The following is a 25586-nucleotide window of genomic DNA, read 5'->3' on the forward strand; positions in this document are numbered from 1 at the left end:
TACTTTTCAGATAAAAAATTAAACAATATAAAAATAATTCTAATTTTTAATTGATTTTTCAGCAGAAATTATTGGAATAATGCAACTTAATAAACACATAAAGCATTTAAAACATAGACTGTTAGTAAAAAATATTTTGCCCTAACAATTCTGCTTACAAAATAAGTATTTATTTAAGTTGCAAACCAATTCATCATGAATGAAATTGGTCCTGAATTTTAAAAATAGATAAATGCTCTGAAATGTCATTAAACTTATTTCTGGAGTATATTTAAGTTTCAAATAGATACAAATAGCTATAATGTCTTGGACTTTTATCTTTCACTTTTAATCTGAAATGTAACCCTATTGTCTACAGAAATCTCCAAGGACTGCAATTTGGACTAAAGAAGTAATCTACACATGGAAACACCAAAAGCTTCATTTTAGCTAAGTGTTTTTCTTTTGATTATTTCAAAATCATCCTCATTATCTGCCTGCTCATCGGAAAGGTGTCACTTAAGAGATGATTCCTCAAGCATGTTGACAGACATCTACTTTGAAATACCTGCTGAATGGCCAATGCATCAGCGAGATGTTAAATTACGTTGTCATCTGGAGAGAAGCACTAAGCTGCTAAACTAGCTGCGAACACTGGCTGCCTAGTGACCTTTGCATAGAAATAGTGTTTCTACCCATAAAAAATTTAAGGTCATGAGATTCATTCCAGTTCTTCCCAAAGGCTGACATTTTGCAAAAGCCAGGAGTAACTCTGTACTGATTTTTGTTGCCTAGGAAATATCTCCCTTTGGTGTCTATTAGTATGGGTCAAACTAATTCAGACTGTAAGGTCATTAGACCTGATAAAGTTTCAGAGCAAAAGGATTTCTAGTGTTGCAGATGGTGGAGTTGTACCAAGAATATTTTTTCCCTCATTTTGTTTTATATAGCTGCTCGTGAGAATTTATACCCTGAATGCTTTGATAATGAAATTTCCTCAAAAATGCGATGGCATGTAGAAAACTAACAGCTCGTCCTCCACTCCCTGTCACTTTAGTTTTTTGCTATTGGGGCAGTATCATGTTTCACTTGCAAGAAAATTGATCAGAATCAAAATAGTTGCTACAGAAGGACCTGTATGTAGCCATGCCCCTACGGCTCAGCAACAATCCTTCCCCACCAAACTCTTTCCTACCCGCAGTTTGTGTAAATTCCTTCCAACTTGTGCATCATCTGTTATGGTAACAATGTGGTTTCCTGATGCATTCAGATTTGCATCCTGATGCATTAGAATATTAGGACTTTACCTTTTCTTTTTTATGACACAAATGGAGCCTTTGTTTAAAGATCCCAAACACAGCTGAAAAGCAGTGAGTTGTGTATATACTAATCCAAAAGCAAATGTGGCTGGAAGAGAGTGCATGGAACTTTTTAAAGTTTATAGAACCTAAACATTGTTTATTATTTTTTCACATATCCTTGCCCATTTTAAAAAATAATGCACCAGCTATTGTTGGTGGAAATTAATGTTGAAATGACAACCCAAGAGAGATGAGGAAAAAGGCCAGTATTTTGATTTGTCAAAATAAAAATTAAGTTATGAACTTAAACCACTAACAGATTACTTTTTGACATATATAAATAAATAGAAACATACGACACACACACACACTTGTATACAGAGCTATGTATTTGAAATCAGTCTGTGTCAGACTACGTGAAAGAATACAACTTAAATCTTTGTGAAAATTTGTCTTTTGTATGTATGAGATCCGAAGAAAAAGTGTTCCCTTTTTGATTGTTTTTTCTCATTTTCCTCCTTTTTTTTCTTTTCCATTTCTCATCATTCTCCATTTGAGTTATTAGGCCAAATAATATGATGAAGGGTATAGAATTCAATACAGTTAGAATGATTCTAAAAAGTCTGACCCTGAGTTTTGTACTGTCTTTGAGTTTTGTAGTCTCATGGATGGATCAAACTGTGGACCATAAAATAAACTTGTAGAATTGTAAGTTCATGCAGGGTGCTTTATAGCCCACTTTGTAAAGCTGATTGTTAAATGGGAGGCTAATATCATTGAATATCCTGGGAATAATATATCTAATATTCATAAATGTTGGAGTGGGAGACGGACCCGGAATAACGATGGAATCTCAATATGAGTATAGTCGTTCTCCTCTTTATTCAAGCTTACAGAGTATATATAGACAGATGCTAAGAACACACGTCCACAACAGTTGTATGATTGGCTTACAGCCTCTGTTCACGCGCCAAAGCAGCGAGTGAGATTGGTACAGTGCTCTTGTACACGCACTAGAGCACTTCTCCTCTTCGTGGATGTAGCTCCTTCTTCTTGTTTACCATTCCACTGTCTCTTATCACAACAGGCTTTCAAGGACAGTTAACGGTTTCCTCTGAGCCTTCCCTCTCATCAGAGACTGGGTTGCTCATGGGAATCAGATCGTGTCCCTTGTTACTAAGCCATTCCTCCACACATAAAGACCTGATAAAAATGATTTGTGAACCCAGCATTAGTCTAAGTGAAATGCGATGGTGAATGCCAAGAAGATCTGACTATCTGGAGTACAAACAATATAGTTAAAATTAATATGTTAGGACACTGCATATCTTCAGCTTTGTTCATACATGGTCTACGATCACCTTTAAGCTTAATAAAAAAATATGAAGACCTTCTTCAGTATAAAAATTAAAACTCACTATAATAAATCTTAGCCCTAATTCTTGGTGTGCACAAAATCCCTTCGAATACTTGAATATTTGAACCTGCAGATTTATCTTGGATATATTTGTAATAGAGATTTTACCAGTAATCCAGCTCTATTCCCTGTGAAATGTACTGCTTTATAATTTTTTAAAATGGAAATGTGGCTATAAAATACCATTATTACATTTTGTCAGAAAAGCACCCAGACACTTTAACATTTGCTCTTTGTATGTTTTCTGCATTTCTGGGTAAATTCTGATGTATAGATTTGTGGTCCACAAAAATCAAATCTTCTTGGAAGTACTTATAGAATGTTAAGTCTTCAAGAATAGTGTCTGTACAAGAATAGTGTCTTCAAGAATAGTGTCTTCAAGAATAGTGCCTAAACTTAAGGTAACATCTAGACTCCATGGAAGTGGTAGAGCTCTTAAAGTCTCACTTCCTAAAAGTTCTGCATTACAAAATTCACTTTTGTAATTGGAAGGACTTTTTGCTTCCCTCTAGTTAGTTATGCAGTAAAGTTGTTTGTTTGATTTTTTTTAATTGATGTGTAGGACAGACCCACATTTGACAACAAGAAAACACTGTACACATATGTATATGCAAATTATGGTGTTAAGTATACACAAATATGCATGTATATGCCCAAATTTGATGGATAAACTTGTTTGTTTGTTTGTTTGTTTTGCTTCTCTGCTCATACTCTACAAAATGTCAGAAAGGGCAATAAGAAGTTGTGTTAACTTTGAAACCATAGGCACAAATTCTTGTGCTACAAATAAAGATCTCTAGTCTGTGAGGAGGTTTAAGAAAAAACAGATGTTCACCTGTGTTGACCACTTACAATTTCAGAAACTTAATATAATTTACAGTCACTCCATTGCAAAATATTTCTCCTAAAAACCAATTTTGACAATAGAGAGTATGTTACACATACAATCGCAAACAGAGAAAGCAGTGAACATAGCAAATGAATTGGAAACTTAGTTTAAATTGTAATATCTTTGGAAATCATTGATCGGCATGTTTAGAAATATTGAGTGCTGTACACCTAAAAATAAAACTAATGAGGCCTATCGGCTATTTTAGGTGCCATCACAAAACCAATAGGTTTGGACACTTCTTTATGCTAATGGAGGATTTTTTTCATGAAATTTCCTAGCATTTTTGTAAACCTAACATGCATGTGGATATGAAATGTTGATGTCATACATCAAAATGGGTTTACTGAGTACCTATTATTTGATGTAGGAGGTGTGATTCAAAACCTTGGAAAGCAACAGAAAAACTACTTCTCATTGTAAACAGTTTTTCCAGAGCACAAATTTAATCTAACATGCATGAATTCTGGTAAGAGAGGAAGGAGAAATTACTTCAGAAGCTTATAATCTCCTCATATGCTTAAATGGAATGAAATTATTAGTTCAACATATTATAATATTTCATAGTATAATGTAATATAAAAATGAAGCATCTGAATGGAATAAGAGCCTGTTAAAATGGAATACAAGTATTTTTATTATGATAATTTTTATAAAAAACAATCTTCAGCATGTGTATTATGTTCTTGTCTGCAAGTCATGAATAGCATAAATATATTTGCCAAGATGTAATATAACTAAAATGAGGATCAGAGTAAAACCGACCCTATCCTTTGCTATTCTACTTTGAATCAAACTCAGTGGTTTCTAAATACAATGCTCATTTTTGCTTCTTCCAGCTTAATTTTCTTCTTATAATGAAATTTCCTATTTACTCCAATGAGGTAGTCATATGCCTCATATCTCTTCTTACCACCCTGTACAAGTCCTCTTTTGATTTTAATGGTTTACAGTTTCTTTCTAAAAAGGGGATTCTTGCTGAAATTTATTCCTTTTGCTAAATCCTCATTAATTTCCTTCTTTTAATCCAGAACCAGTCCTGGAAATGTGTTACTTGACTCTAACAGAGATTTATTCCTAGTATTGTTGCCTGACCTCTTTTGTCAGCTGTTCCCCATTCTTTATTTTTATCTTCTTCTCTCTGTCCTCCTCCCGCTTGTTTACCAGACATTTTATAACAATTACATGCTAAAATTCTGAGGTTCAACTACTCCAATCCTTCAGGAATTAGACAGAAATTAGAGAGCAAGGGAAAGTGATTTTAAAATTAAATGGCTAGAAGAGCAATCATTATTCAGGCTAAGCTTAGTCTAGTATGGTACCTTAGAAGTTAAACTCACACTACCACGCATATTAATTGTGTGTCTTATTTTCCCCCCATTTGTTCTCAGATTCATTGATCCTGTTTTGAGAATGAATCTCAAACAAACAAACAAACAAAAAGTTCCCCCCTGTGCTGGTTTTGGCTGGGATAGAGTTAATATTCTCCATAGTAGCTAGTATGGGGCTGTGTTTTGGATTTGTGCTGAAAACAGTGTTGATACACAGGGATGTTTTAGTTACTGCTGAGCAGTGCTTGCACAGAGTCAAGGCCTTTTATGCTTCTCACACCACCCCACCAGCGCGTAGGCTGGGGGTGCACAAGAAGTTGGGAGGGGACACAGCTGGGACAGCTGATCCCAACTGACCAAAGGGATATTCCCTACCATATGATGTCATGCTCACTATATAAACTAGGGGGAGAAACCTGGCTGGGGGACCTTTGCTTGGGCTGGGCATCGGTTGGAGGGTGGTGAGCAATTGTTTTCATTTGCATCACTTGTCTTTCTTGGTTTTTTTTTTTTGTTGTTATTTTCCTTTTCATTACTATTACTATTATTACTATTATTATTACATTTAATTTAATTTAATTTATTAAACTGTTCTTATCTCAACCCACGAGCTTTCTCACTTGTACTTTTGCAATTCCCTCCCCCATCCTGCTGGGCAAGGGGGGAGTGAGTGAGTGGCTGTGTGGTGCTTAGGTGCCAGCTGAGGTTAAACCACGACACCCCCCCCATCAATATTTATATTTAAAAGAAAAGCTTTACTCTTTGTTTACTGCAGACATAAAAAGAGATTTACAATAGCAGCTGAAGTGAAAGATAATACAAGTGTCCTCAAATGCTACAGGGTATGGCAGAGAGCTGGTATGTCTTGATGAGTTGGTAACACCAGGACACAAGTGAATCATCAGAAACAGGAAGATCAATAATCACCCACTGGAAATATTATATGCGGAACTTCAGTCATTCATGGAGTTTACATATATATATTTGGCTAAGAATAGGGAGAGAACACAATTATAAAGGAAAAGAGATAAGATGCAGAAGCCAGGGATTTTTTGTCTGCTAAAGGGGATCTAGTTTTGTGGTAAACAAACTTGGAAACAGACTTCAGAAGCAGCATTTCCCAAAAAAATCTAGGGTAAAAGTCCTGAAATCTTCATGCCTGACAGAATAAGGAAGCAGATCCTTTATTTCCTGTCTTTCACCTCATTTGAAGGCACGATAGTAGGATGCCAGCAATGGATTGAGGATTGACATCAGAGAAAAAATGGGTGCTGACTGAAGGCTTTTAGAGTTATTGCTGTAGAGTATTAAAAAGAGAAATGTTTTTGACGACCAAAGTTAAAAGTCCATCTATTTAAGCCACTTCATCTTGTCTTCATTCCATTTTGTCCAGCATGAAGGAAAAACAAAATTGGAGGGACCAAGGAAATTTACAAGCAAAGAAGAAGCTAAAGCTAATTCAAAGATTCTGTAATACTTAAATTGTCTTCCAAGCAGATGATATACAATACAGAACAACAGAAGAATAGAGCACTGATTTATCTGATGTAATCTGAAGCAAATCTGCTGGTCCTGTATGTCCTCCTGTAAAGTCAGACATCAGAGGCTCCAGACTGCAACTGAAAATGACACTTGCAACTATTTTCCAAGGAGCGGGTGTAATGCCCAGAGGTAGTGTGTGCATGTTGCAGAAGTTCAGATGTTTCCATGTCTTTGGCTATTATAGATGTATGCTGTATTTCATATTACTTTAAGTTTAAAATAATTGTTTTGGTTTTGGCACAGAATAACTGAATGATTCTCAGTGGGACAGAATTAGTAACTAATGACAAATTAAAATAGTGCAATTACAAAAGTGTTTTTGTGCAGCTGTCTTTGTTTTAATAGTATGCTGAAATTGAACAATGGAAAAAAATATTTATAGTAGTTCATTTCACTTTATTAATAAAACCTTTGACCGTTTCTTTCTAATGTAGCAACCTAACATTCGAAAATTTGAAATAACCTGGCATCTGACCTACTGATGTTTTGCAATCAGTTCTAGAAAGACAATGAAATGCTAGCAATCACAGACAACATCATTAGTGGTACATTATTAAAGAGCTGCATATCTTAGAACTCACCTCTGATGATTTCATAATTTCAGGAAAATTTTCACTTTGCAGTAAGACACTGCCAAAAATTGTTTGCCAGCTTCTTTTGAAATAAAGCTAAACCAAAAAAAAACCCCCAGAAACATTAAGCTGCTAAATTTCTGATGCTTTTTTGAAAATGACTCAAAAGTGAAGTGGCTTAAATAGATGGACTTTTAACTTTGGTCGTCAAAAACATTTCTTTTTTTAATACTCTACACCAAGGATAGGAAAATTAACTTTAGTTTTAGTTTCTTAAACCAAAAGTGCAGTGTATTTCACTCACTTCTGAAAAGGATTTTTGTACTTAAAATGGCACATTGTTCCCTGTAAAGTTTCAGAGGTTAAAAGCATACGTACTCATTTAAAACCTATCCATCAAAAATATTTTCTAGAAAGATTGTTAAAATTGCTATCAGCATACAATGCCTAAAGATAACACAAAAAGAAAAACTGTATAAAAATAAAGTGATAGTAAATGCAAAAATATGTAAATTAGTGCAGAGTCTTTCCTCGTGTGGCTATTTCCAAATGAGATTTATAAAATTCATTTTTAACTTTTGATAAATTTCATTTATTTTCCCAGCACTGCCCTGTAATAACATTTCCCCTTGATATTAATTCATTTCCCATTAGTCTCTTGGCTTCCAGAAGTTTATTTATTTTCTTCATCTAGCTTAAAATTTAGGAATATAATATGTATGTCTGAGGTTTTGTAATTAAAAAAATCTGCACTCAGTCAGCAGTCTTTTATTTCACTAACATTTAATTGGCCAGCCCAATGGCATAGAAGAAATGCGCTGAATTACTAATTGACAATCCAAATTTTAGGATAGGTGGCAGAATCCCATATTGTGCAACTCTGTATTTATAAAGCATCCATCATTGTTTTTCATGGGTAAATGAAGATTACAACACAGGCATAAAAATTTTTACTCTCACATTGAGGTTTGCTGACTGTGTAGAAATACATTTTCTTGGAAGTAGGAGTTGTTGGAGGTTTTTTTAAACCTTTTGCTTTCATTTTAATTGGTTATAATTAGTCTTTCCCTTGAAAAGAAATACCCGTATATTATCTGTTTACAAAAGATTTTAAAAGTCCATATAGTATTCCACTCTTACGGTGTTGAGAAAAATCAGTTTAGTAGGTTTGACTTGAAAAGTTGTAATTGATTTATGTTGCAGTGAATTAAATCAGTCAGTCATTTTACTTGTGACTACAGTCCCAAAATGATTTTCAGACTGCAGTTACTTTATTTTTTTTTTCTTCCTTGAATATGCTCAATATGTAGATGCAAATAGCAAAAATAACCACTTTCATCTGCCTTAGTTCTAATGACACTTCAGAAAGGGCACCATCATATAGGATGCTGCGAGTCAAGTATGCGGTTGACCTGTCTCAAACGTTGGGCCCCTCTCAAATTAACACTTTTTAAACATTCTCAGGCAAGGTATTATCCTCAAAAACATGTTAAAGCAGATTCAATGCTATCTGCAGTGTTGCCAAGAATTTGCTCCACATACATTCATGACACTGAAAAGTTGAATTGTAACCTACACATCGCAAATGTGACTCTTCACATCCTGACTTTCTTATTCAAGTCTCAATGTCTTTTCTTTTTAAGTAGCAAAGGATTTTTATGATGGTTGCTCTTTATGGCTGTGCTACTTTTCTTTCTTTCAAAACCTTAAAGGACTTAATTTTTAAAGTCTTTCTCTTGAAATCAGTCAGCACTGGGTCAATTTGATGTGCTAGTTTATTTAAATAAGAATAAAAGTCTAAAAGCATAATGCAAAGATGAGTCTATTTTTGCACTTCATTTTCCTCTGAATTGTTCATTTAAATCATGCCAAATGAGGGTAGTGGAGAAATTTACTCCTATGTAAATGCTAAATACTAATACTTGAGTAGAAACTCCTCTGTTTTTTTTTTGGGGGGGGCGTCGAGGAATGTTGATCTTCAAAAAGCAATAACAGTAACATCTAGCAGAAGAATTGACCTAAACCTGAAAAAAGTTTTGTATATTCTTGAAACTGGCAGATCATTTACATTCATTTAAAGTCATCTAGTCATATTTTTACTTTTGCTTTCAGCTTTGGATGATACTCATTCACACTTTTTCATTTATTTTAGTGACAGGAACAGAAGGAGGCTTCATGCTGTACAAGGAGAGGCTCAGGCAGTGAAGAAAGCCTTCCTCATTCAGAAGGCAAAAGGAGCAGCAAGAGAACTTACTACTGTGAGAAGGTTCAGAAAACTAAGAGCCAGACTCATCATGAGGTACACAGAGGCAGAAAGAGAGGCTGGAGCGTGGGAGATTCCATTTTAATATTAGAAATGTTTCACAGTGATGATACTCAAACCACAAAAAAGATTGCCTAGAATCACAGAATCACAGAATCACTACGGTCAGAAAAAACCTGTAACATCATCAAGTCCAACCATCAACCCAACATCACCATGCCCATTAAACCATGTCCCACAATGCCTCGTCCACACAATCGTTAAACACCTCCAGTGACGGTTACTCCACCACCTCCCTGGGCAGCCTGTTCCAATGCTTCACCACTCTCTCAGTAAAGAAATTCTTAATAATATCCAGCCTAAACCTCCCCTGGCACAACTTGAGGCCATTTCCTCTTGTCCTATCACTTGTAACTTGGGAGAAGAGACCAGCACCCCCCTCTCTGCAACCCCTTTTCAGGTAACTGTAGAGAGAAATAAGGTCTCCCCTCAGCCGCCTCTTCTCCAGACTGAGCAACCCCAGTTCCCTCAGCCGCTCCTCATAAGACTTGTGCTCCAGACCCCTCACCAGCTTCGTCGCCCTTCTCTGGACACGCTCCAGCACCTCAATGTCCTTCTTGTAGTGAGGGGCCCAAAACGGAACACAGGATTCGAGGTGTGGTCACACCAGCACCGACTACATGGGCACAATCACCTCCCTACTCCTGTTGGCTACCTTCAGGATGCCATTGGCCTTCTTGACCACCTGGGCACACTGCCAGCTCATATTCAGCTGGCTGTGAACCAGCACCCCCAGGTCCTTTTCTGCCAGGTACCTTTCCAGCCACTCGTCCCCAAGCCTGTAGCCTTGCATGGTTTGTTGTGACTCAAGTGCAGGACCCGGCACTTGGCCTTGTTGAACCTCATACAATTGGCCTCAGCCCATCGATCCAGCCTGTCCAGGTCCCATGGCAGAGCCTTCTGACCCTCGAGCAGATCAACACTCCCACCCAACTTGGTGTCATCTACAAACTTGCTGAGAGAACACTCAATCCCCTCATCCAGATCATTGATAAAGTTATTAAACAAGACCAGCCCCAAAACTGAGCCCTGGGTAACTCTGCTTGTGACCAGCCATGGATTTAACTCCATTCACCATGACCCTCTGGGCTCGGCCATCCAGCCAGTTTTTTACCCAGCAAAGAGTGCACCTGTCTAAGCTACGATTTGCCACCTTCTCCAGGAGAATACTATTGGAGACAGTGTTGAAGGCTTTACTAAAGTCCAGGCAGACAACACTGACAGCCTTTCCCTCGTCCACTAGGCAGGTCACCTGGTCATAGAAGATGATCAGGTTGGTCAAGCAGGACCTGCCTTTCATGAACCCGTGCTGGCTGGGCCTGATCCCTTGGTTGTCCTGCACATGCCCTGTGAGCGCCCTCAGGATGAACCTCTCCATAATCTTCCCCGGCACCGAGGTCAGGCTGACAGGCCTGTAGCTCCCCGGATCCTCCTTCCAGCCCTTCTTGTAGATGGGCGTCACATTGGCAAGCTTCCAGTCATCTGGGACCTCCCCTGTTAAGCAAGACTGTTGATAAATGATAGAGAAACTGGGATCCCCACTCCTTCAAGATACTGAAACGTCAGCCAGATGAAGCCCCAGGTAACATGATATAAATTGGCTCTGCTCTGCATGGGTAGGTGGATGGTGTGACCAGAGGTCCCTTTCTACCTAAATTACTGTAGCATTCTAGGAATTATAAATACACTTCATTTCCTGAAATCTGACTGCTTGTTTTCAGGTGATCATCATACAAATATAACCCTATTCCCTCACACTACTGGATTTAATAAAGCCAAGGTTCAGACCTGCTTTCACACGAATAGGTACTGGTAGCTTTTCCTTTGATTTTGAGTAGGGTACATACTATAGACATTTCCTCAAAGTAAGTGTTATTCTAGGGAATCCAGTTAAATCCCAGATGAAAGTGAAAATAGAAGCTAATTAGCATAACTCTTTCTATTCAGCCAACTCATCAAAATTATATTCTTCCCAAAAAAGCTGTAAACAATAATTAGCTATCTAGAATCTCACCCATTTGTGTACTTGTGATTATAAAAAGTTTACTTCCATTTTCATTTTAGATCATAAGTGGAGATTTCATTTAACAGGGAATTCCTTTTACGTATAAACAACTGTACAAGTGCTTCAAAATTTACTCACAATTGCTATACTTTGACAGGACTGAAGTTCAAATGCAAGTATGAATCAAAAAATTAAAAGCTGTAGTGTCAGAAATCCCCTGAGATGGGTACTTTTTTAATGGCATATGCATACTTTATCATGATTTTCTCTAGTTCCTTAGAAAAGTCCTGAGCTATGATGATGACACAAGACAGTCTCTGGGCCAAAGGTGAGATTCCTAGAGAGGAATTAATCTAGCACTAGTGAACTTGGTGAACTTTGAATAAAAGGACTTAATTCCTATTGCTTGCAGTGATCTCAGCTTCTGTGGCGAAAAACACCCATATGCAAAATTCAGTGAAGTTCTGTCATAACACATATATGGCTTTGTTAGTGTATAGACATGTTACTGTAAAAGTTATGATGTTATAGACTGCATATTCTGTCTGAGCTTCTCTAGCTAAGAAATATCCTTTGACAGAAAATCCACTGAAAGTATTTTGTCAGGGAGTTAGAGCGGGGTTGTAGTAGAGCCTTCTGCCCCTTTGGTGCTCATGGAATGGCAATGCACAGGGGATAAAATACAGTGAGCTTGTGAAAAGTCTTGAACAAATACCACAGTTTGAAGTCTTTGAATCAGCTTCTGTGCTATGAGCAGCAGTTTATGAGCATGCATTGGATTACAGTAGTATTTGTCAAAAATATCTCATCAGGGACTCAAGCTAGGAGATGGGCACAAAATTGCATGTGGAACATGAAATAATCATGTATGCTAGAAAGCACTTAGTTCATATTTTTTGGTCTTGCTTCTGAAAATCCTTAATTCCAAATTCAAATGCACATTTTGTAGCAAGGACATTTTCCACAATGTGAACCTCCTTTTAGTGCTGAGAACCTCCTATGAATTACCTCTCAGTCAGGGCTTTCTCTGAGAGTCATTGCTGCAATCACATTGCCTCTGAGTCAGCTAGTGTGCTAGGTATGATCTCAAATACACCCAAATGTAGGTTAATCTTCAATGGCAGAGTACTATGACTTTCTTTTGTCCTTTTTAAAGATAACACAATCATTGGACTATTCTGTGCTTTATTTCAGGATGATGCTTCTTTCAGCTTCCAGTGTAGAAGCTACCTTTTCTGCTTTCTCAGCCACTGAAAATTCACTAAGTCCAATGCCAGTTGTCCACTTTTAAACCCGTGCGAATCAAGTTTATCCCTCAGAAAAAATTTTCATTGCATCTACTCAAACCATTATCAATTCTCATCAATGATCACGTGAAGATAGGCACCTTACACTCTCATAAACACTTCTAGCCCCTAACATTGAATTCTACTTTTACCCTTATGTTCATAAAGAGTTCCCTGCTGTGTAAGAAATTCTATGTGATTTTTGAAAAAATAAATCAGCTTACCTTCTCCCAAGAAAAATCATAATAAATTCATTCTCCACAATCAAAATAATTCTCATGATACTGAACCTGGAGTCCTTTCCCCTGTACACTTAATGTGTGATTAGCAATCTTTTCACCCAATCACATTAGCAGTTCAGAAAGATATGAATAGCAGAATAATGGTGGTTTATTCACTATTTGGGAAGAAGGTAGTTTTTTTTATTGAAGGAACGATTTTGGTGGGTTTTTGTTCGGTTTTGGAGGCTTTTGTTTTGCAGCCAGGACAGTCAGTTGGGGGGGCCTGCAGTAACAGCCGACTTCTCCCACCTTCAGAATCCTAAATCTGATGCTGCTTAGACAGGAGAAAGACCACTCATATAAACTCTACTAAAATGTTGCTGCCAGTCCTTTTGGTCAAGTACTAACTCCCGTTTTCTTGGAGAGTAAGCTCCAAGCTCACATGTTAAGTTATACTTTTACCCTTTAATCTTAAGCCATGTCTAAGTCTTTGGTCTGCCTTTATTGCACATATAGCTTTCAGGTCCAGTTTCTCATGTTCCCTTCCCCCCTGCACTTTATCATTATTCTGTTAATGCAGTTTATCAGTGTCATGCGTGAGAGTTCTCCATCCCCAACAAGTTTTAGATTTTCTCCTGTTACTTGGATGCCTTTGAGTCACCTCTTGATTCAGAACTCTTTGCATCGCTCCTTTGTTTTCTTCTATGCAAGCAAGTTTTTTGCTTGCATGATGGATTTAGCCCTTAATATTTAATCTCATAATTCCTTCTGTAACAAATGGTCATTTGGAACAGCAGAGTGCAAAAGAATCTGCTACTTTTCATGAGGTAAAGAATCACCATGACAGATCTCCCATACAACTGCTCTTTAAACTCTCTGGCTTAAGCTGAATTTATCTGGGGACAGACAATTTATCAAATTTCTTTCTGGATCTTCACATACTGACAGTAGAACAATGGAGCATGTTATGGAGCTTGGAGAAAATAGCATGAAGTTTAATGGCAAAGATGATTTGATCAGATGAATTAGTCTGTAACTGTTCAAGTGAAAACCAGCATGTGACTATGATTGTGATACAGTTACCGGGTGACACTGTTGTATAATACTTTTGTTAGTAGTATGCACACTACTGTCACAGCTTTTAATAAAAATAATGTCTTTCTCTAGCAAAGAGGGGATCTTCAAACACTGAAGTGATAAATTCTGTCACCAGGGTTGACTATAGCTATCTTCTACTTCTGAAGTCTATTTTTGTGCATAATGCTTACAAAAAGATTCTTTTTCTCTCCAACTGTTTTATAATAAAGTTGCTGCTTTTCATCTTTTAATAAACAACATGAGAACTTTATTTCAATGTCGGGATTTGAGAGGAAAGAGAAAATAAAATATACTGAGTCACAGGACCTTAAGCTAAGCAACTTCTCCTTGTTCCAACCTCCCCTGGCATCAATGTAAAAAACAATGTTATCTTTGTTTGAAAATATACCTTGGTTTTAGAAAAAGTCTTAAAATGGCATTTATATATTATCTCTTGTGTCCTATGGAACTCATTTTGTTGATATCCAGGGGCTATTTTAATAAGTATGACATGCAAAAACCAGAACTGTGGCTTCACACCATGCAAAGCAAGAACTTCCTTGCATGTGTGTATGCATATGATTGCTGAAGACACTGAAAAACTGACACGGTTTATGAAAGACTGTCAGGATAAATTTTTTCCAATGGGGAAGAAGAATACAGGGAAAAGAAAAAGGGGCACTACAGGTGAGATCTTCAGTGGTATAGAAACTCTCCAGAAAGAATGATTTTTAAGACTTGGTCCTAAGAAGAAAAAGGAATGAGTGAGGTTACAGTCGTAAAACAAACTGCAAAGCAGTAACATTAGGAGGGAAGGATAAAATTTGAAAGGAATGTTGCAAGATTTGCTGTCAAATTCAGGGTACAAGTCAGTCTTAAGATAAAGGTCTGTGCCAGACAGTAGTCTGAACAGAAGATAAGAGTCTTCTCTTTCCTTTGATTATCCTGTAAAGTCTGGATAGGATAACCTCTGGAGTATTAATCCTCCCAGGCTGAGAGATGAGAGAATAAACTGAAGATGGACTGAGATGAATAAACCCAAGTCTGAGGCAAAGCAACTGCAAGGCCATACATGTATTTTAGGACTGCACCTTATAACATACCTTCAGTAGGATTTTGGACGTTGCTACCCTTGTATTCTTTGCTGACAAATGAGATAAGTCCAGGTAAGGATTTGTACGTATGGTAAGTCAAAACAGTGCAGAGTGGAAGATGCAGAGGTGGGGGAAGAGGGAGGAGCTGTGCTCTCATCCCTGTCCTTCTAATGAAATACTTAGACAACAGGGGGTAAGAAGCAGCCTTCAGGGCCACATGGTCTCTTTTGGTTGCTCCCAGCTACCTCACAAACTTCAGATTCATCTGGAAACTTAAGAGTCCTTCAGTCCTGTCTTATTATATGCTTTTCTTCACACCCTCTACATTCTAATTACGCCTCCTACAGGAAAGTCTGTGATGTCAAAGAACCACTACAAAAAACATGCAAAAAAGTCCAGATCTTCAACATAGTTGTCACCCACTGAACTCTTAGACATATTATACCTCTTAAAATTCACTTACGTACCAATATGCACAATGTCTTTAATCATCACTTTCTAAACCATATTACTGGTTATCATCAAGAAAACTATTTCAAATATAAATCTTTTATTAGAGAAGTTTAATTTTTCAGTTCCCTTTCTTTCATAATTCCATCTTAGTCACGTAACCTGTCTAGATGAACATAACATTTAGCAATAATAGAATCAAAGCATACTGTATACCCCCTTTTTTTATGTTTATAAACTAGATTTTATGCTTTAAACTATATTCGAAGGGGGAAGGGGATGAAACCAGGCTGCCTAGAGATGAGCCTAGGGGTGGCATGCCGATGTTGAGGGCGAAATCTATAGCCCAGCTCAAGTGCATCTACTCCAATGCACACAGCATGGGCAGCAAACAGGAGGAGCTGGAAGCCATTGTGCAGCGGGACAGCTATGACATAGTCACCATCACAGAAACATGGTGGGACGACTTGCATGACTGGAGTGCTGCAATGGATGGCTATAAGCTCTTCAGAAGGGATAGGCCGTGGGGTGGCTTTGTATGTCAAGGAGTGTTTTGATTGTATAGAGCTCAATGATTGTGGCGATAAGGTTGAGTACTTATGGGTAAGGATGAGGGGGAAGGCAAACAGGGCGGATATCCTGTTGGATGTCTGTTATAGACCACCCAACCAGGAAAAAGAAGCCGACGAAGCATTCTACAAGTGGCTGGCAGAAGTCTCGCAATCGCAAGCCCTTGTTCCTGTGGGGGACTTCAACTTACCAGATGTCTGCTGGAAATATAACACAGCAGAGCGGAAACAGTCCCGGAGGCTCCTGGAGTGTGTGGCAGATAACTTCCTGACGCAGCTGGTAAGGGAGCTTAGCAGGGGAGGTGCCCTGCTTGACCTGCTGTTTACAAACAGAGAAGGACTGGTGGGAGAAGTGAAGGTCAGAGGCTGCCTTGGGCTTACTGACCATGAAATGATAGAATACTCAATTCTTGGCCAAGTAAGGAAGGGGATCAGCAAAACCACTACAATGGACTTCCAGAGGGCAGACTTCGGCCTGTTCAGGACACTGGTTGAGAGGGTTCCTTGGGAGACGGTCCTGAAGGGCAGAGGCGTCCAGGAAGCCTGGACTTTCTTCAAGAAAGAAATCTTAAAGGCACAGGAGCAAGCAGTCCCCATGTGCCGTAAGAAAAGCCGGCGGGGAAGGCGACCGGCCTGGCTGAAAAAGGAGCTTTTGCCGGGACTCAGGAAAAAAAGGAGAGTTTATCACCTTTGGAAGAAGGGACAGTCAACTGAAGAAGAGTACAAGGGTCTCTTTAGGTCATGCAGAGAGGGAATTAGAAAGGTAAGAGACCAGCTAGAGTTCAATCTGTCGACGGCTGTAAGGGATAACAAAAAATGTTTCTACAAATACATTAACAACAAAAAAAGAGCCAAGGAGATTCTCTGTCCTTTATTGGATCATTTATCAACAGTCATGGTTAATAGGGGAGGTCCTGGATGACTGGAGGCTTGCTAGTGTGATGCCCATCTACAAGAAGGGCCAGAAGGAGGAACCGGGGAACTACAGGCCTGTCAGCCTGACCTCGGTGCCGGGGAAGATTATGGAGAGGTTCATCCTGAGGGCGCTCACAGGGCATGTGCAGGGCAACCAAGGGATCAGGCCCAGCCAGCACGGGTTCATGAAAGGCAGGTCCTGCTTGACCAACCTGATCTCCCTCACCAGGTGACCCACCTAGTGGACGAGGGAAAAGGTGTGGATGTTGTCTACCTGGAATTTAGTAAAGCCTTCGATAATGTCTCCCACAGTACTCTCTTGGAGAAACTGGCCGCTCGTGGCTTAGACAGGTGCACTCTTCGCTGGGTTAAAAACTAGCTGGATGGCCAAGCCCAAAGGGTTGTGGTGAATGGAGTTAAATCCACTTGGCAGCTGGTCACAAGTGGAGTCCTCCAGGGCTCAGTTTTGGTCTTGTTTAATATCTTTATTGATGATCTGGATGAGGGGATTGAGTGTTCTCTCTTTAAGTTTGCAGACGGCACCAAGTTGGGTGGGAGTGTTGATCTGCTCGAGGTAAGGTCCCCCCAAGGCTCTGCCAAGGGACCTGGACAGGCTGGATCCATGGGGCGAGGTCAACTGTATGACTTTCAACAGGCCAAGTGCTGAGTCCTGCACTTTGCTCACAACAATGCCATGCAAGGCTACAGGCTTGGGGACGAGTGGCTGGAAAGGTACCTGGCAGAAAAGGACCTGGGGGTGCTGGTTCACAGCCAGCTGAATATGAGCCGGCAGTGTGCCCAGGTGGCCAAGAAGGCCAATGGCATCCTGAAGGTGGCCAACAGAAATAGTGTGGCCAGCAGGAGTAGGGAGGTGATCGTGCCCCTGTACTCAGCGCTGGTGTGACCGCACCTCGAATCCTGTGTTCCGTTTTGGGCCCCTCACTACAAGAAGGACATTGAGGTGCCAGCGTGGAGGTGCTGGTGAGAGGTCTGGAGCATAAGTCTTATGAGAAGCGGCTGAGGGAGCTGGGGTTGTTCAGTCTGGAAAAAAAAAGGCTGAGGGGAGACCTTATCACTCTCTACAATTACCTGAAAGGGGGTTGCAGAGAGGTGGGTGCTGGTCTCTTCTCCCGTGTAACTAGCCACAGAAAGAGAGGAAATGGCCTCAAGTTGCACCGGGAGAGGTTTAGACTGGATATTATTAAGAATTTCTTTACTGAGAGAGTGGTGAAGCATTGGAACAGGCTGCCCAGGGAGGTGGTGGAGTCACCATCACTGGAGGTGTTCAAAAAACCTGTAGACGTGGCACTTAGGGACATGGTTTAATGGACATGGTGGTGTTGAGTTAATGGTTGGACTTGATCTTACAGGTCTTTTCCAACCTTAATGGTTCTGTGATTCTGTGTGATTCTATAATTAACAATATACTGTCTTTAATAATTAGTTTGTTTTCTCATATTGAAATTTTATTGGCTAGGAGAAATTTAGACATAAATATAAACATTCTTTATATAAATTCAAGTTCTGGATATTTAATTCTCAACTTGAAACTGTTTCAGGAATCGGATTTCCTTAAGTGATTCTTTGTTCACAGAAGAGAAAGCTCCTAAAATTTAATTGGTTTTATTCTTAATCAATAAAAGGTATAGTTTCAATAGCACTTAAAAAAATCCAACAAACCAGAAATGAACACGGTCTCTGGCTGCCAAAATATAATGTATGAAGCTTACATGTCTTCTTAGATCTGCAGTTATCAGAGAAATGAAAAATTTACACATTGTGTAACAGTTTTGAATTCTTAAAAGCCTTAATTAGGCAAATAATCTAGTAATCTGTCACACAGAATGAAAATACTCTGTCTGCTTGAGCATTTGCTTTGGTAGGTGGAGGAAGGTGGGAGTGGATGTGAGAATTCAGTATCCATTTTCGACCTATACTGGGAAACAATGTGAAAAGCAGAAATGGGACTTTTTTCAAAAGCAAGTTGTGTGTATAACTTCCATTATATCTTTGAACATATCCCCATTGATAAAGAAAAGATCATGCATGTCTCTGACAAGACAAGTAATATTGTTAAACTACCCATTAAAAAAAAAAAAGAATCATTACTAAAAGAAAATGGTTATTCAGTGACAAAAACAAAGTGTAGTTTCTTAAATCAATGTTATAATAGTTCATAAGATAAATGGCTTGTTTGGCATATTTCTGAAAAGTGCTATCTCAGATTTCACAGGTCAATTACTAGTAGAATAGTGAAAGCTGCAATTAAAATGGATTGGCAGAATGGGGATGGTGAACATAAATATTGTAGTTACTTTAAATGCTGTTTTTATTCTTAGACTTATATACATATAGTCCATCGAGTTAAAACAGATTATATGCATAATTAAATTAACATAAATTAACAACAATTAAAATAAAACAATGTGATTTAGTGCTACACCAGTCAATTTGACATTACACTAAGTAACAAGTATATTCTTGTAGGACTATCTTCTAAGAACAGGTATATATGGCTTATAAATAATTGGTCGTACAGAAACATAAGGAAGAACTATGTTTTCCTTTTATCTTTGTACAATGAAGACAGGTGCCAAAAGACTGCAGATACTCAAATGTTACATGTAACGACCTGCCTAGATTTCTTCTTTTCTCTCAACTTTATTTGTAATCAGTCAAAAAAGTTCAAAAACATGAGTTTAAGTATTGAAGGCAAATACATAAATAGGGTGACAACACAAGCCCTTTTTTCTTACAAAACCAAGCTGAAAGTTGTATCTTGGCTGGTGCTGTCTTATATAAAAGTTATGGCCTATGCAAAATAGTGTGGATCACAGTAATACACAAATAAAAATAAAAAAAGGCAGTAAGTTTGAAGTAGAACCCATACAAAGGGATGAAAAATTAAATACTTAAAAGTGGTCAGTGTGTCCAAGAATATTAAGATTATTTAGCTTGTATAAAGCACTGATATTGATAATATATATGGATGTCAAAAATGCATGGAAATAGAGAAATAGCTGAACAAATTACACATAGTCTATTAATGAATTTCACCTCAGTCTTTTTGCAAGATGTTTACAGTCATCACAATATTCAAAACCACTAATTATTTCAAGTAATCTGGGAAGGTATCTATGAAGATATTTCTCATTGTGGTCAAGAGATGCTGCTGGGTGAATAACAGTTTTGAAAATAGTTCATATTTTTAAATATGCATTAAGAACTGAGGCTTTTATAGCTTTGATAGCTTTACAATAGTCTCTGGTTTTGGAAAAAAACCCACAATATTCTGACAAACACTGGGAGAAAAAGAATAATGCTGTGTTAGAAGAACATGTCAGCATTTTAGTATTTGAAAAAATAATTTTTCTCATTTTTCATCTTACAAACTCCTAAACTGCTTTTCTGAAAAGAAATACTGTGTTTGTGTCATCATCAGATTTCCTTCTTTTCTACTCTATAAAAATTACTTATTCAATAGTTCAGTTAGGCAGGTGGCATATACAATATTGTGTATCACAAAACCACAGTTGTTATTACTAAATTTTCAATCAGAGACCTAGTTTTGATGGTTCAGTGTGTCATTCAGTGGCATTCAGTGTGTCATTTCATTTGCATTGACTCATTTCTTCACTACGTATTGAAGACCATGTAGAGGAAGAAGGAGGTAGGTTTGAAAGACATGTCAAAAAGAGTGTCTTTGCTTTGTGCACATTGTCAAATGTTTGTCCTAAAAGGCAAAGCTAAACAGTTTTTTTCCTGTTATAATGATTTGTGTTTTTTACCTTTTCGTAATGCTTTTTGACTGTTAGCTACTTGTTATTCATTTGATTCTCGTGCTGTAAGTTAGGTTTTTTGGGTTTTTTGTTTTCAATCTTAGACACCAGTTGTCAAGTTAAAAGAATAAAAGCAATTTACAGGTATACCAGATTTGAAATAGAGAATACTAGATAACTGGCTTTCAAAAAATATCTTAAAGAGAAGGGATTTAATAAGAAATAAAGCATAATGAAGAGGAAAGAGGAACCCTTGGGATTGCCTTAGGCAATGCCTCAGCTCACACTGCTTTCGCGAACCCTCTACCACCTGTCAGAGGACTGTACCACATACCTGTCCCCTATGCCTTGGCATCATTCTCCCACTGATACACCTTCCCTTCCTGTCCCTTCCAAACCCTCTCTTCCCACCTTAAAATAAAGAGATTAGTCTGATTTATTGTTGCTCAGACAAGGATAGGAGAAAGAGTTTCCAACTTTACAACTTTCTTATATATGTGATAAGAGATGACAAAATACTCTCAAAGCACATGAAAGGGCCATGTAGATCATAATATTCCCACCTGATCCTGAAAGTTTTCCTCATGAACCGCTTCCGCATGCAGGGTAGCTGTGAGCCTGCTGGTAGGCACAGTGGCTGGACACCAAGAGGACAGGGACCCCAGCCTCACCCATGGGGAGGTCACCCCCACCAAAGTTGGAAGCAGGGTCCTATGGCCAAAGAAATGGGTGGGGTCCCACAGTGCCAGGGGGCAGGTATGTGATTAGCCATGCCCAGAAGTAGGAGAGGAGGAACTTGAACTCTTCCTCATCTCAGGGTACAAGGAGGATCCATGTATTAGCACACAAAGTTGTTCTTTGTATCCTGGAACTAGATAGATTCTAGAAATTCTGCATATATTCAGAAACAGAACATATAGATAGACCCAAGCACATGGGCACAAAGGAGTACCTGGACCATAGCAATGTTTGCACAAGTCAGATTAATATACCTTCCTAGGTACTGATTTCACAATACATTTGAGGCAACTTTGCTTGTCATTTCTCCTGGTGGTTTTTCCATTCTACAGGATGGCAGAGTGGCTGAGTTCTGACAGGCACCTCTGGAGACCACCTAGTCCATCCCCCGGCTCAGAGTAGGGTTGGCCAGATCAGGTTGCTTCAGATTGCATCCAGTTCAGTTTTGAGTATCTCCAGGGATAGAGATGCCACACTGTGCCTGAGCAACCTTGCTAATGTTCAATCACCCTCTCAGTAAAAATATCTTCTCTACATTCTTATACAGTTCCCTGAAAATTATTTTTATTGTTGTTGTTTGGTTGGTTTTATACTTTGAGGAAGACAGTTTGACCTTGGTAATATAAAGAGCTTATTCTACATTGACCTGGATATATAAAGTTACTAACAAAGTTCAAAGCAGATGTACGATGGTACAAAATCAAGGCAATGGAAAGCTTGATTTTGAAAATGAAAGGAAATACGGAGTTTTGGTACTTACTTACCTAAAAATATTGGAGAAAAAATTAGGAAGGATTTTTCACTCAAAATAATGAAATGCAACATGGCTATAACATAAGGTGACTGTAATGAAAACACTGGAGACATTCTATCCAGCTAGAGGAACCTTTGATCTGGCTCATTATTACTGCTCTTTTGATAAATCTGGTTGAAGTAGCAAACTTACATTTTTCATAAAGTTAGGTTAGATTTTCAAAGGTAAAATGGCACCTAAAAATGAAGATAAGCACCTGTTTGTCTTTTCAAAAGTACTTAAATCAAAGTACTTAGTAGTTTGGGAAAATCCTGCTTTGAGTCTGCTCTATTTAAAAATCTGACCTTCATGGCATGAAAAGTCAGAGTAATCTCAGCCAACTACAAGACAAGAGTCCATTCAGGATGTGGTTTGTGATTATGCTGATGGACCAAGAGCACTTCCCAGCTTCCAGTGTCCTAGCATGTCTCGGCCATCACTGGGATGGTAAAGAGCTGGGCTACCACAAGTCATGGTTTCTGCAGGAAGGAAATCCAGATGTTCTCCAGTCCTAATGTAAGAAGGCAAAAGCCCAGGAATCTAAGGGTACAGCACCCAGCCATGTTAGGTAAGTCCTGCAAGTAAACTGAGAGTATTTAGAGAAAGATTGTGTTACAAGGATTGAAGTACGAGGAAGATGATTAACAGAAAAGTGAAAATAACACAAACTTTTTCTTAATTTGTCTAATTTATTTATTTATGATAGTCTTTTTTGTATTCTTGTTGCTCAAGTTCTAAGATCATATGAGTAACTTTGCAGACCCTGATTTGACGTATACTTTGACCAATGGTAGCTACACCAATATGGGATCAGTATACGGTCCTGAAAATAGATAAGGTATAACTTTTTATTTGGCACTGTTGTTTACTCTGGATTTGATGTTAGACTTCCTCCCTGAAGCTGAAATAAATCCAGTTAGTATTTTAAGGAGATGATGAGAGTCACATACATAAAACTTACACGGACAAAGTATTTTTTCCCCTTAAGGAATGTAAGATTAAAGTGCTGTTATTTGTTCTTTCATCTGCATAGAGCAGCCTACCAGCAATTATTTTATGGTTCTCCAAGTCACTATCTGAACAGAAGATGAAAGCAGAAGTGTCCTGATGATACATTACTGTAAAAAATGACTTAAGATGTTGGTGTTCTGCAGATTGGCAACCTTTCTTCATCTGAGATGCACTGCTTTACTACTTGTGATAAGTTACACTAAGAATTTTTTTATATATCAAAAGCACTAAAGCAAATTTTAAAAGAAAATCAGCAGCAGGGTAGGCAGAACTTCTTGCCTTGTTTCAGCTGGATGGTTTTTGCAAGGTTGTATAGGATTGCTCCTTACTCTTGCAATAATTAATTTTTTTAATTATACACAAAAAGTTGAATGAAGTACTTTTTAAAACTTTAACGAGGTTCTGAAACCTTCAGTCCATCCACCCCCAGATACATAATTATACACATACACACACACCCCTTTTGCAGGAATCTGACCTATTATTCCCATACTCAGAGCAGATTGAAAGAATGCATGCCTTTGGGTTTTTTTGGTCTGTTTTTTTTAATTGCTATTGCCACAATTTTTCTTGATGTCACAAGATTAGCCTTTGAGGAAATAGCAACCACTTACAATTAAGAGTATAATCACTGGTTAAAAAGCCCACTAAACCCCCATAAAAACACGAACCTACAAAAGTATATTTATTTACTTTTCACTTGAGTAGGCTCAGGGACAAAAGTTCATACTGAGATTATTTTGATCCTTCCCGACTAAGCTGTCCCCCCATTTGGTTTTTTTCCCTCTCGTGTTTTCTTTGTGTTTTATGTCTTCAAATAACATCTAAAGCATTCCCATTCATAAAAATTACAGAAGTCTCACCTGGCCTAACCTTCTTTGCTGTTTTGTTCTTCAGTCACTTCAGATACGTGGATTTTGCAAAATAAGATAACAGTTCTAAAAATAAACTTACAGCTTTCATGAATGTTTGTAAAGATAGGTACATTTTTCATCTGGAAGTGGGTGGGGAGAATTGAACAATTTACTCCAAATCAAAACAAATAGCAACTGTAAGAGAATTTTTCTGTTTACTCAAACTATGGTAAAAATTGTTACAATTAAATCATTAATTTGTAATAACATTAAAAATACATGCAAAATTAAGAATTATATTTTGATGTGCTATCTACTTGGGATTAATCTGAAGACCTTTTGGTAACAGTCTTGAATTAAGAATTGGTTGAAAGTACAAAGACAAGATGGGATTCTATTTATGTGTTGTGCTGATTAGAAAGTAAAGCTATGCTGTCTAGAAAACAGTATATCTTCAATACTGCAGTGGTGCAATCAAATTAGGTGAGTGCCTGAAAGTAAGACTGATCAGCAGCTGGTTAATAGACTAATGAGGAGGACATCCATACTCAGAAATAAGCTGAAAAGTTTTACATGCACCTACATTATTATACAACAGCAATATGTAGACTAAGAAAAGGCATGTATGAACTGATTACATGTTGCTGTAAACACTAGACTTTGGGTGCATGCTTAGTAAATAGGTAAAGTAAATTGACCAATTAAGACATTCATGGTAAAAGATAAAACCAAACAGAAACCTAATAATATGTAAAGTGGACTTTTATTTTTTGGGCTTAAGTACACACTGGAAGTATGTTTTATTACATGGGCATCTCTCATGTGACACACCGCCTGACCAAAGAAATTTGTGTTTAGGATTTTTTGGTTTGCCAGAGCTGAGTTATTCCTCTCTCTGGAAAAGATGAGATTAGAAACACTTCGATGCAGCCAACTGGGTCTGTGCTGGCAGCTCTATTCTGAACTGAAATTGTAGCCTGAGGTTGCTGTGGCAGTGAGAGGGACATGACCACCAGTGGCAAATACACCCTATACTTGGAGCACCTGTTATCACCAAATCTTACTTTTTATACTAGTTATTCATCCAGCTCTCTCAAGACCTGCTTTGTCATTGATGTGGGAACTTAGGGAGAAATAGCCACATCTTTTTCCTGTATACCCACTATCTATGCTTTCTTATGAGAGCTTTTATTATAAGGATAACACAGGCAACTGCAGAAACAGAATGCAAGGCTGTAGAAAAGTTTCTGAACAAATATTAGTACTGTAAACCATCACAGCAGTAGTAATTAATTTATTTAAAGGACTAGAAAACATTACCTTGAGTTTGTCAGTCCTTTGCCTCGTCACACTTTAAGGCCTTCTCCACTAACAGGAAACCCTGTGTTGCGTGAGGAAATAAATGGCATTCCCTGATGCATTGACCCAAGTTATGTATAA

The sequence above is a fragment of the Gavia stellata genome, chromosome Z (genome assembly GCF_030936135.1).
Source record: "Gavia stellata isolate bGavSte3 chromosome Z, bGavSte3.hap2, whole genome shotgun sequence".
NCBI lineage: Eukaryota > Metazoa > Chordata > Aves > Gaviiformes > Gaviidae > Gavia > Gavia stellata.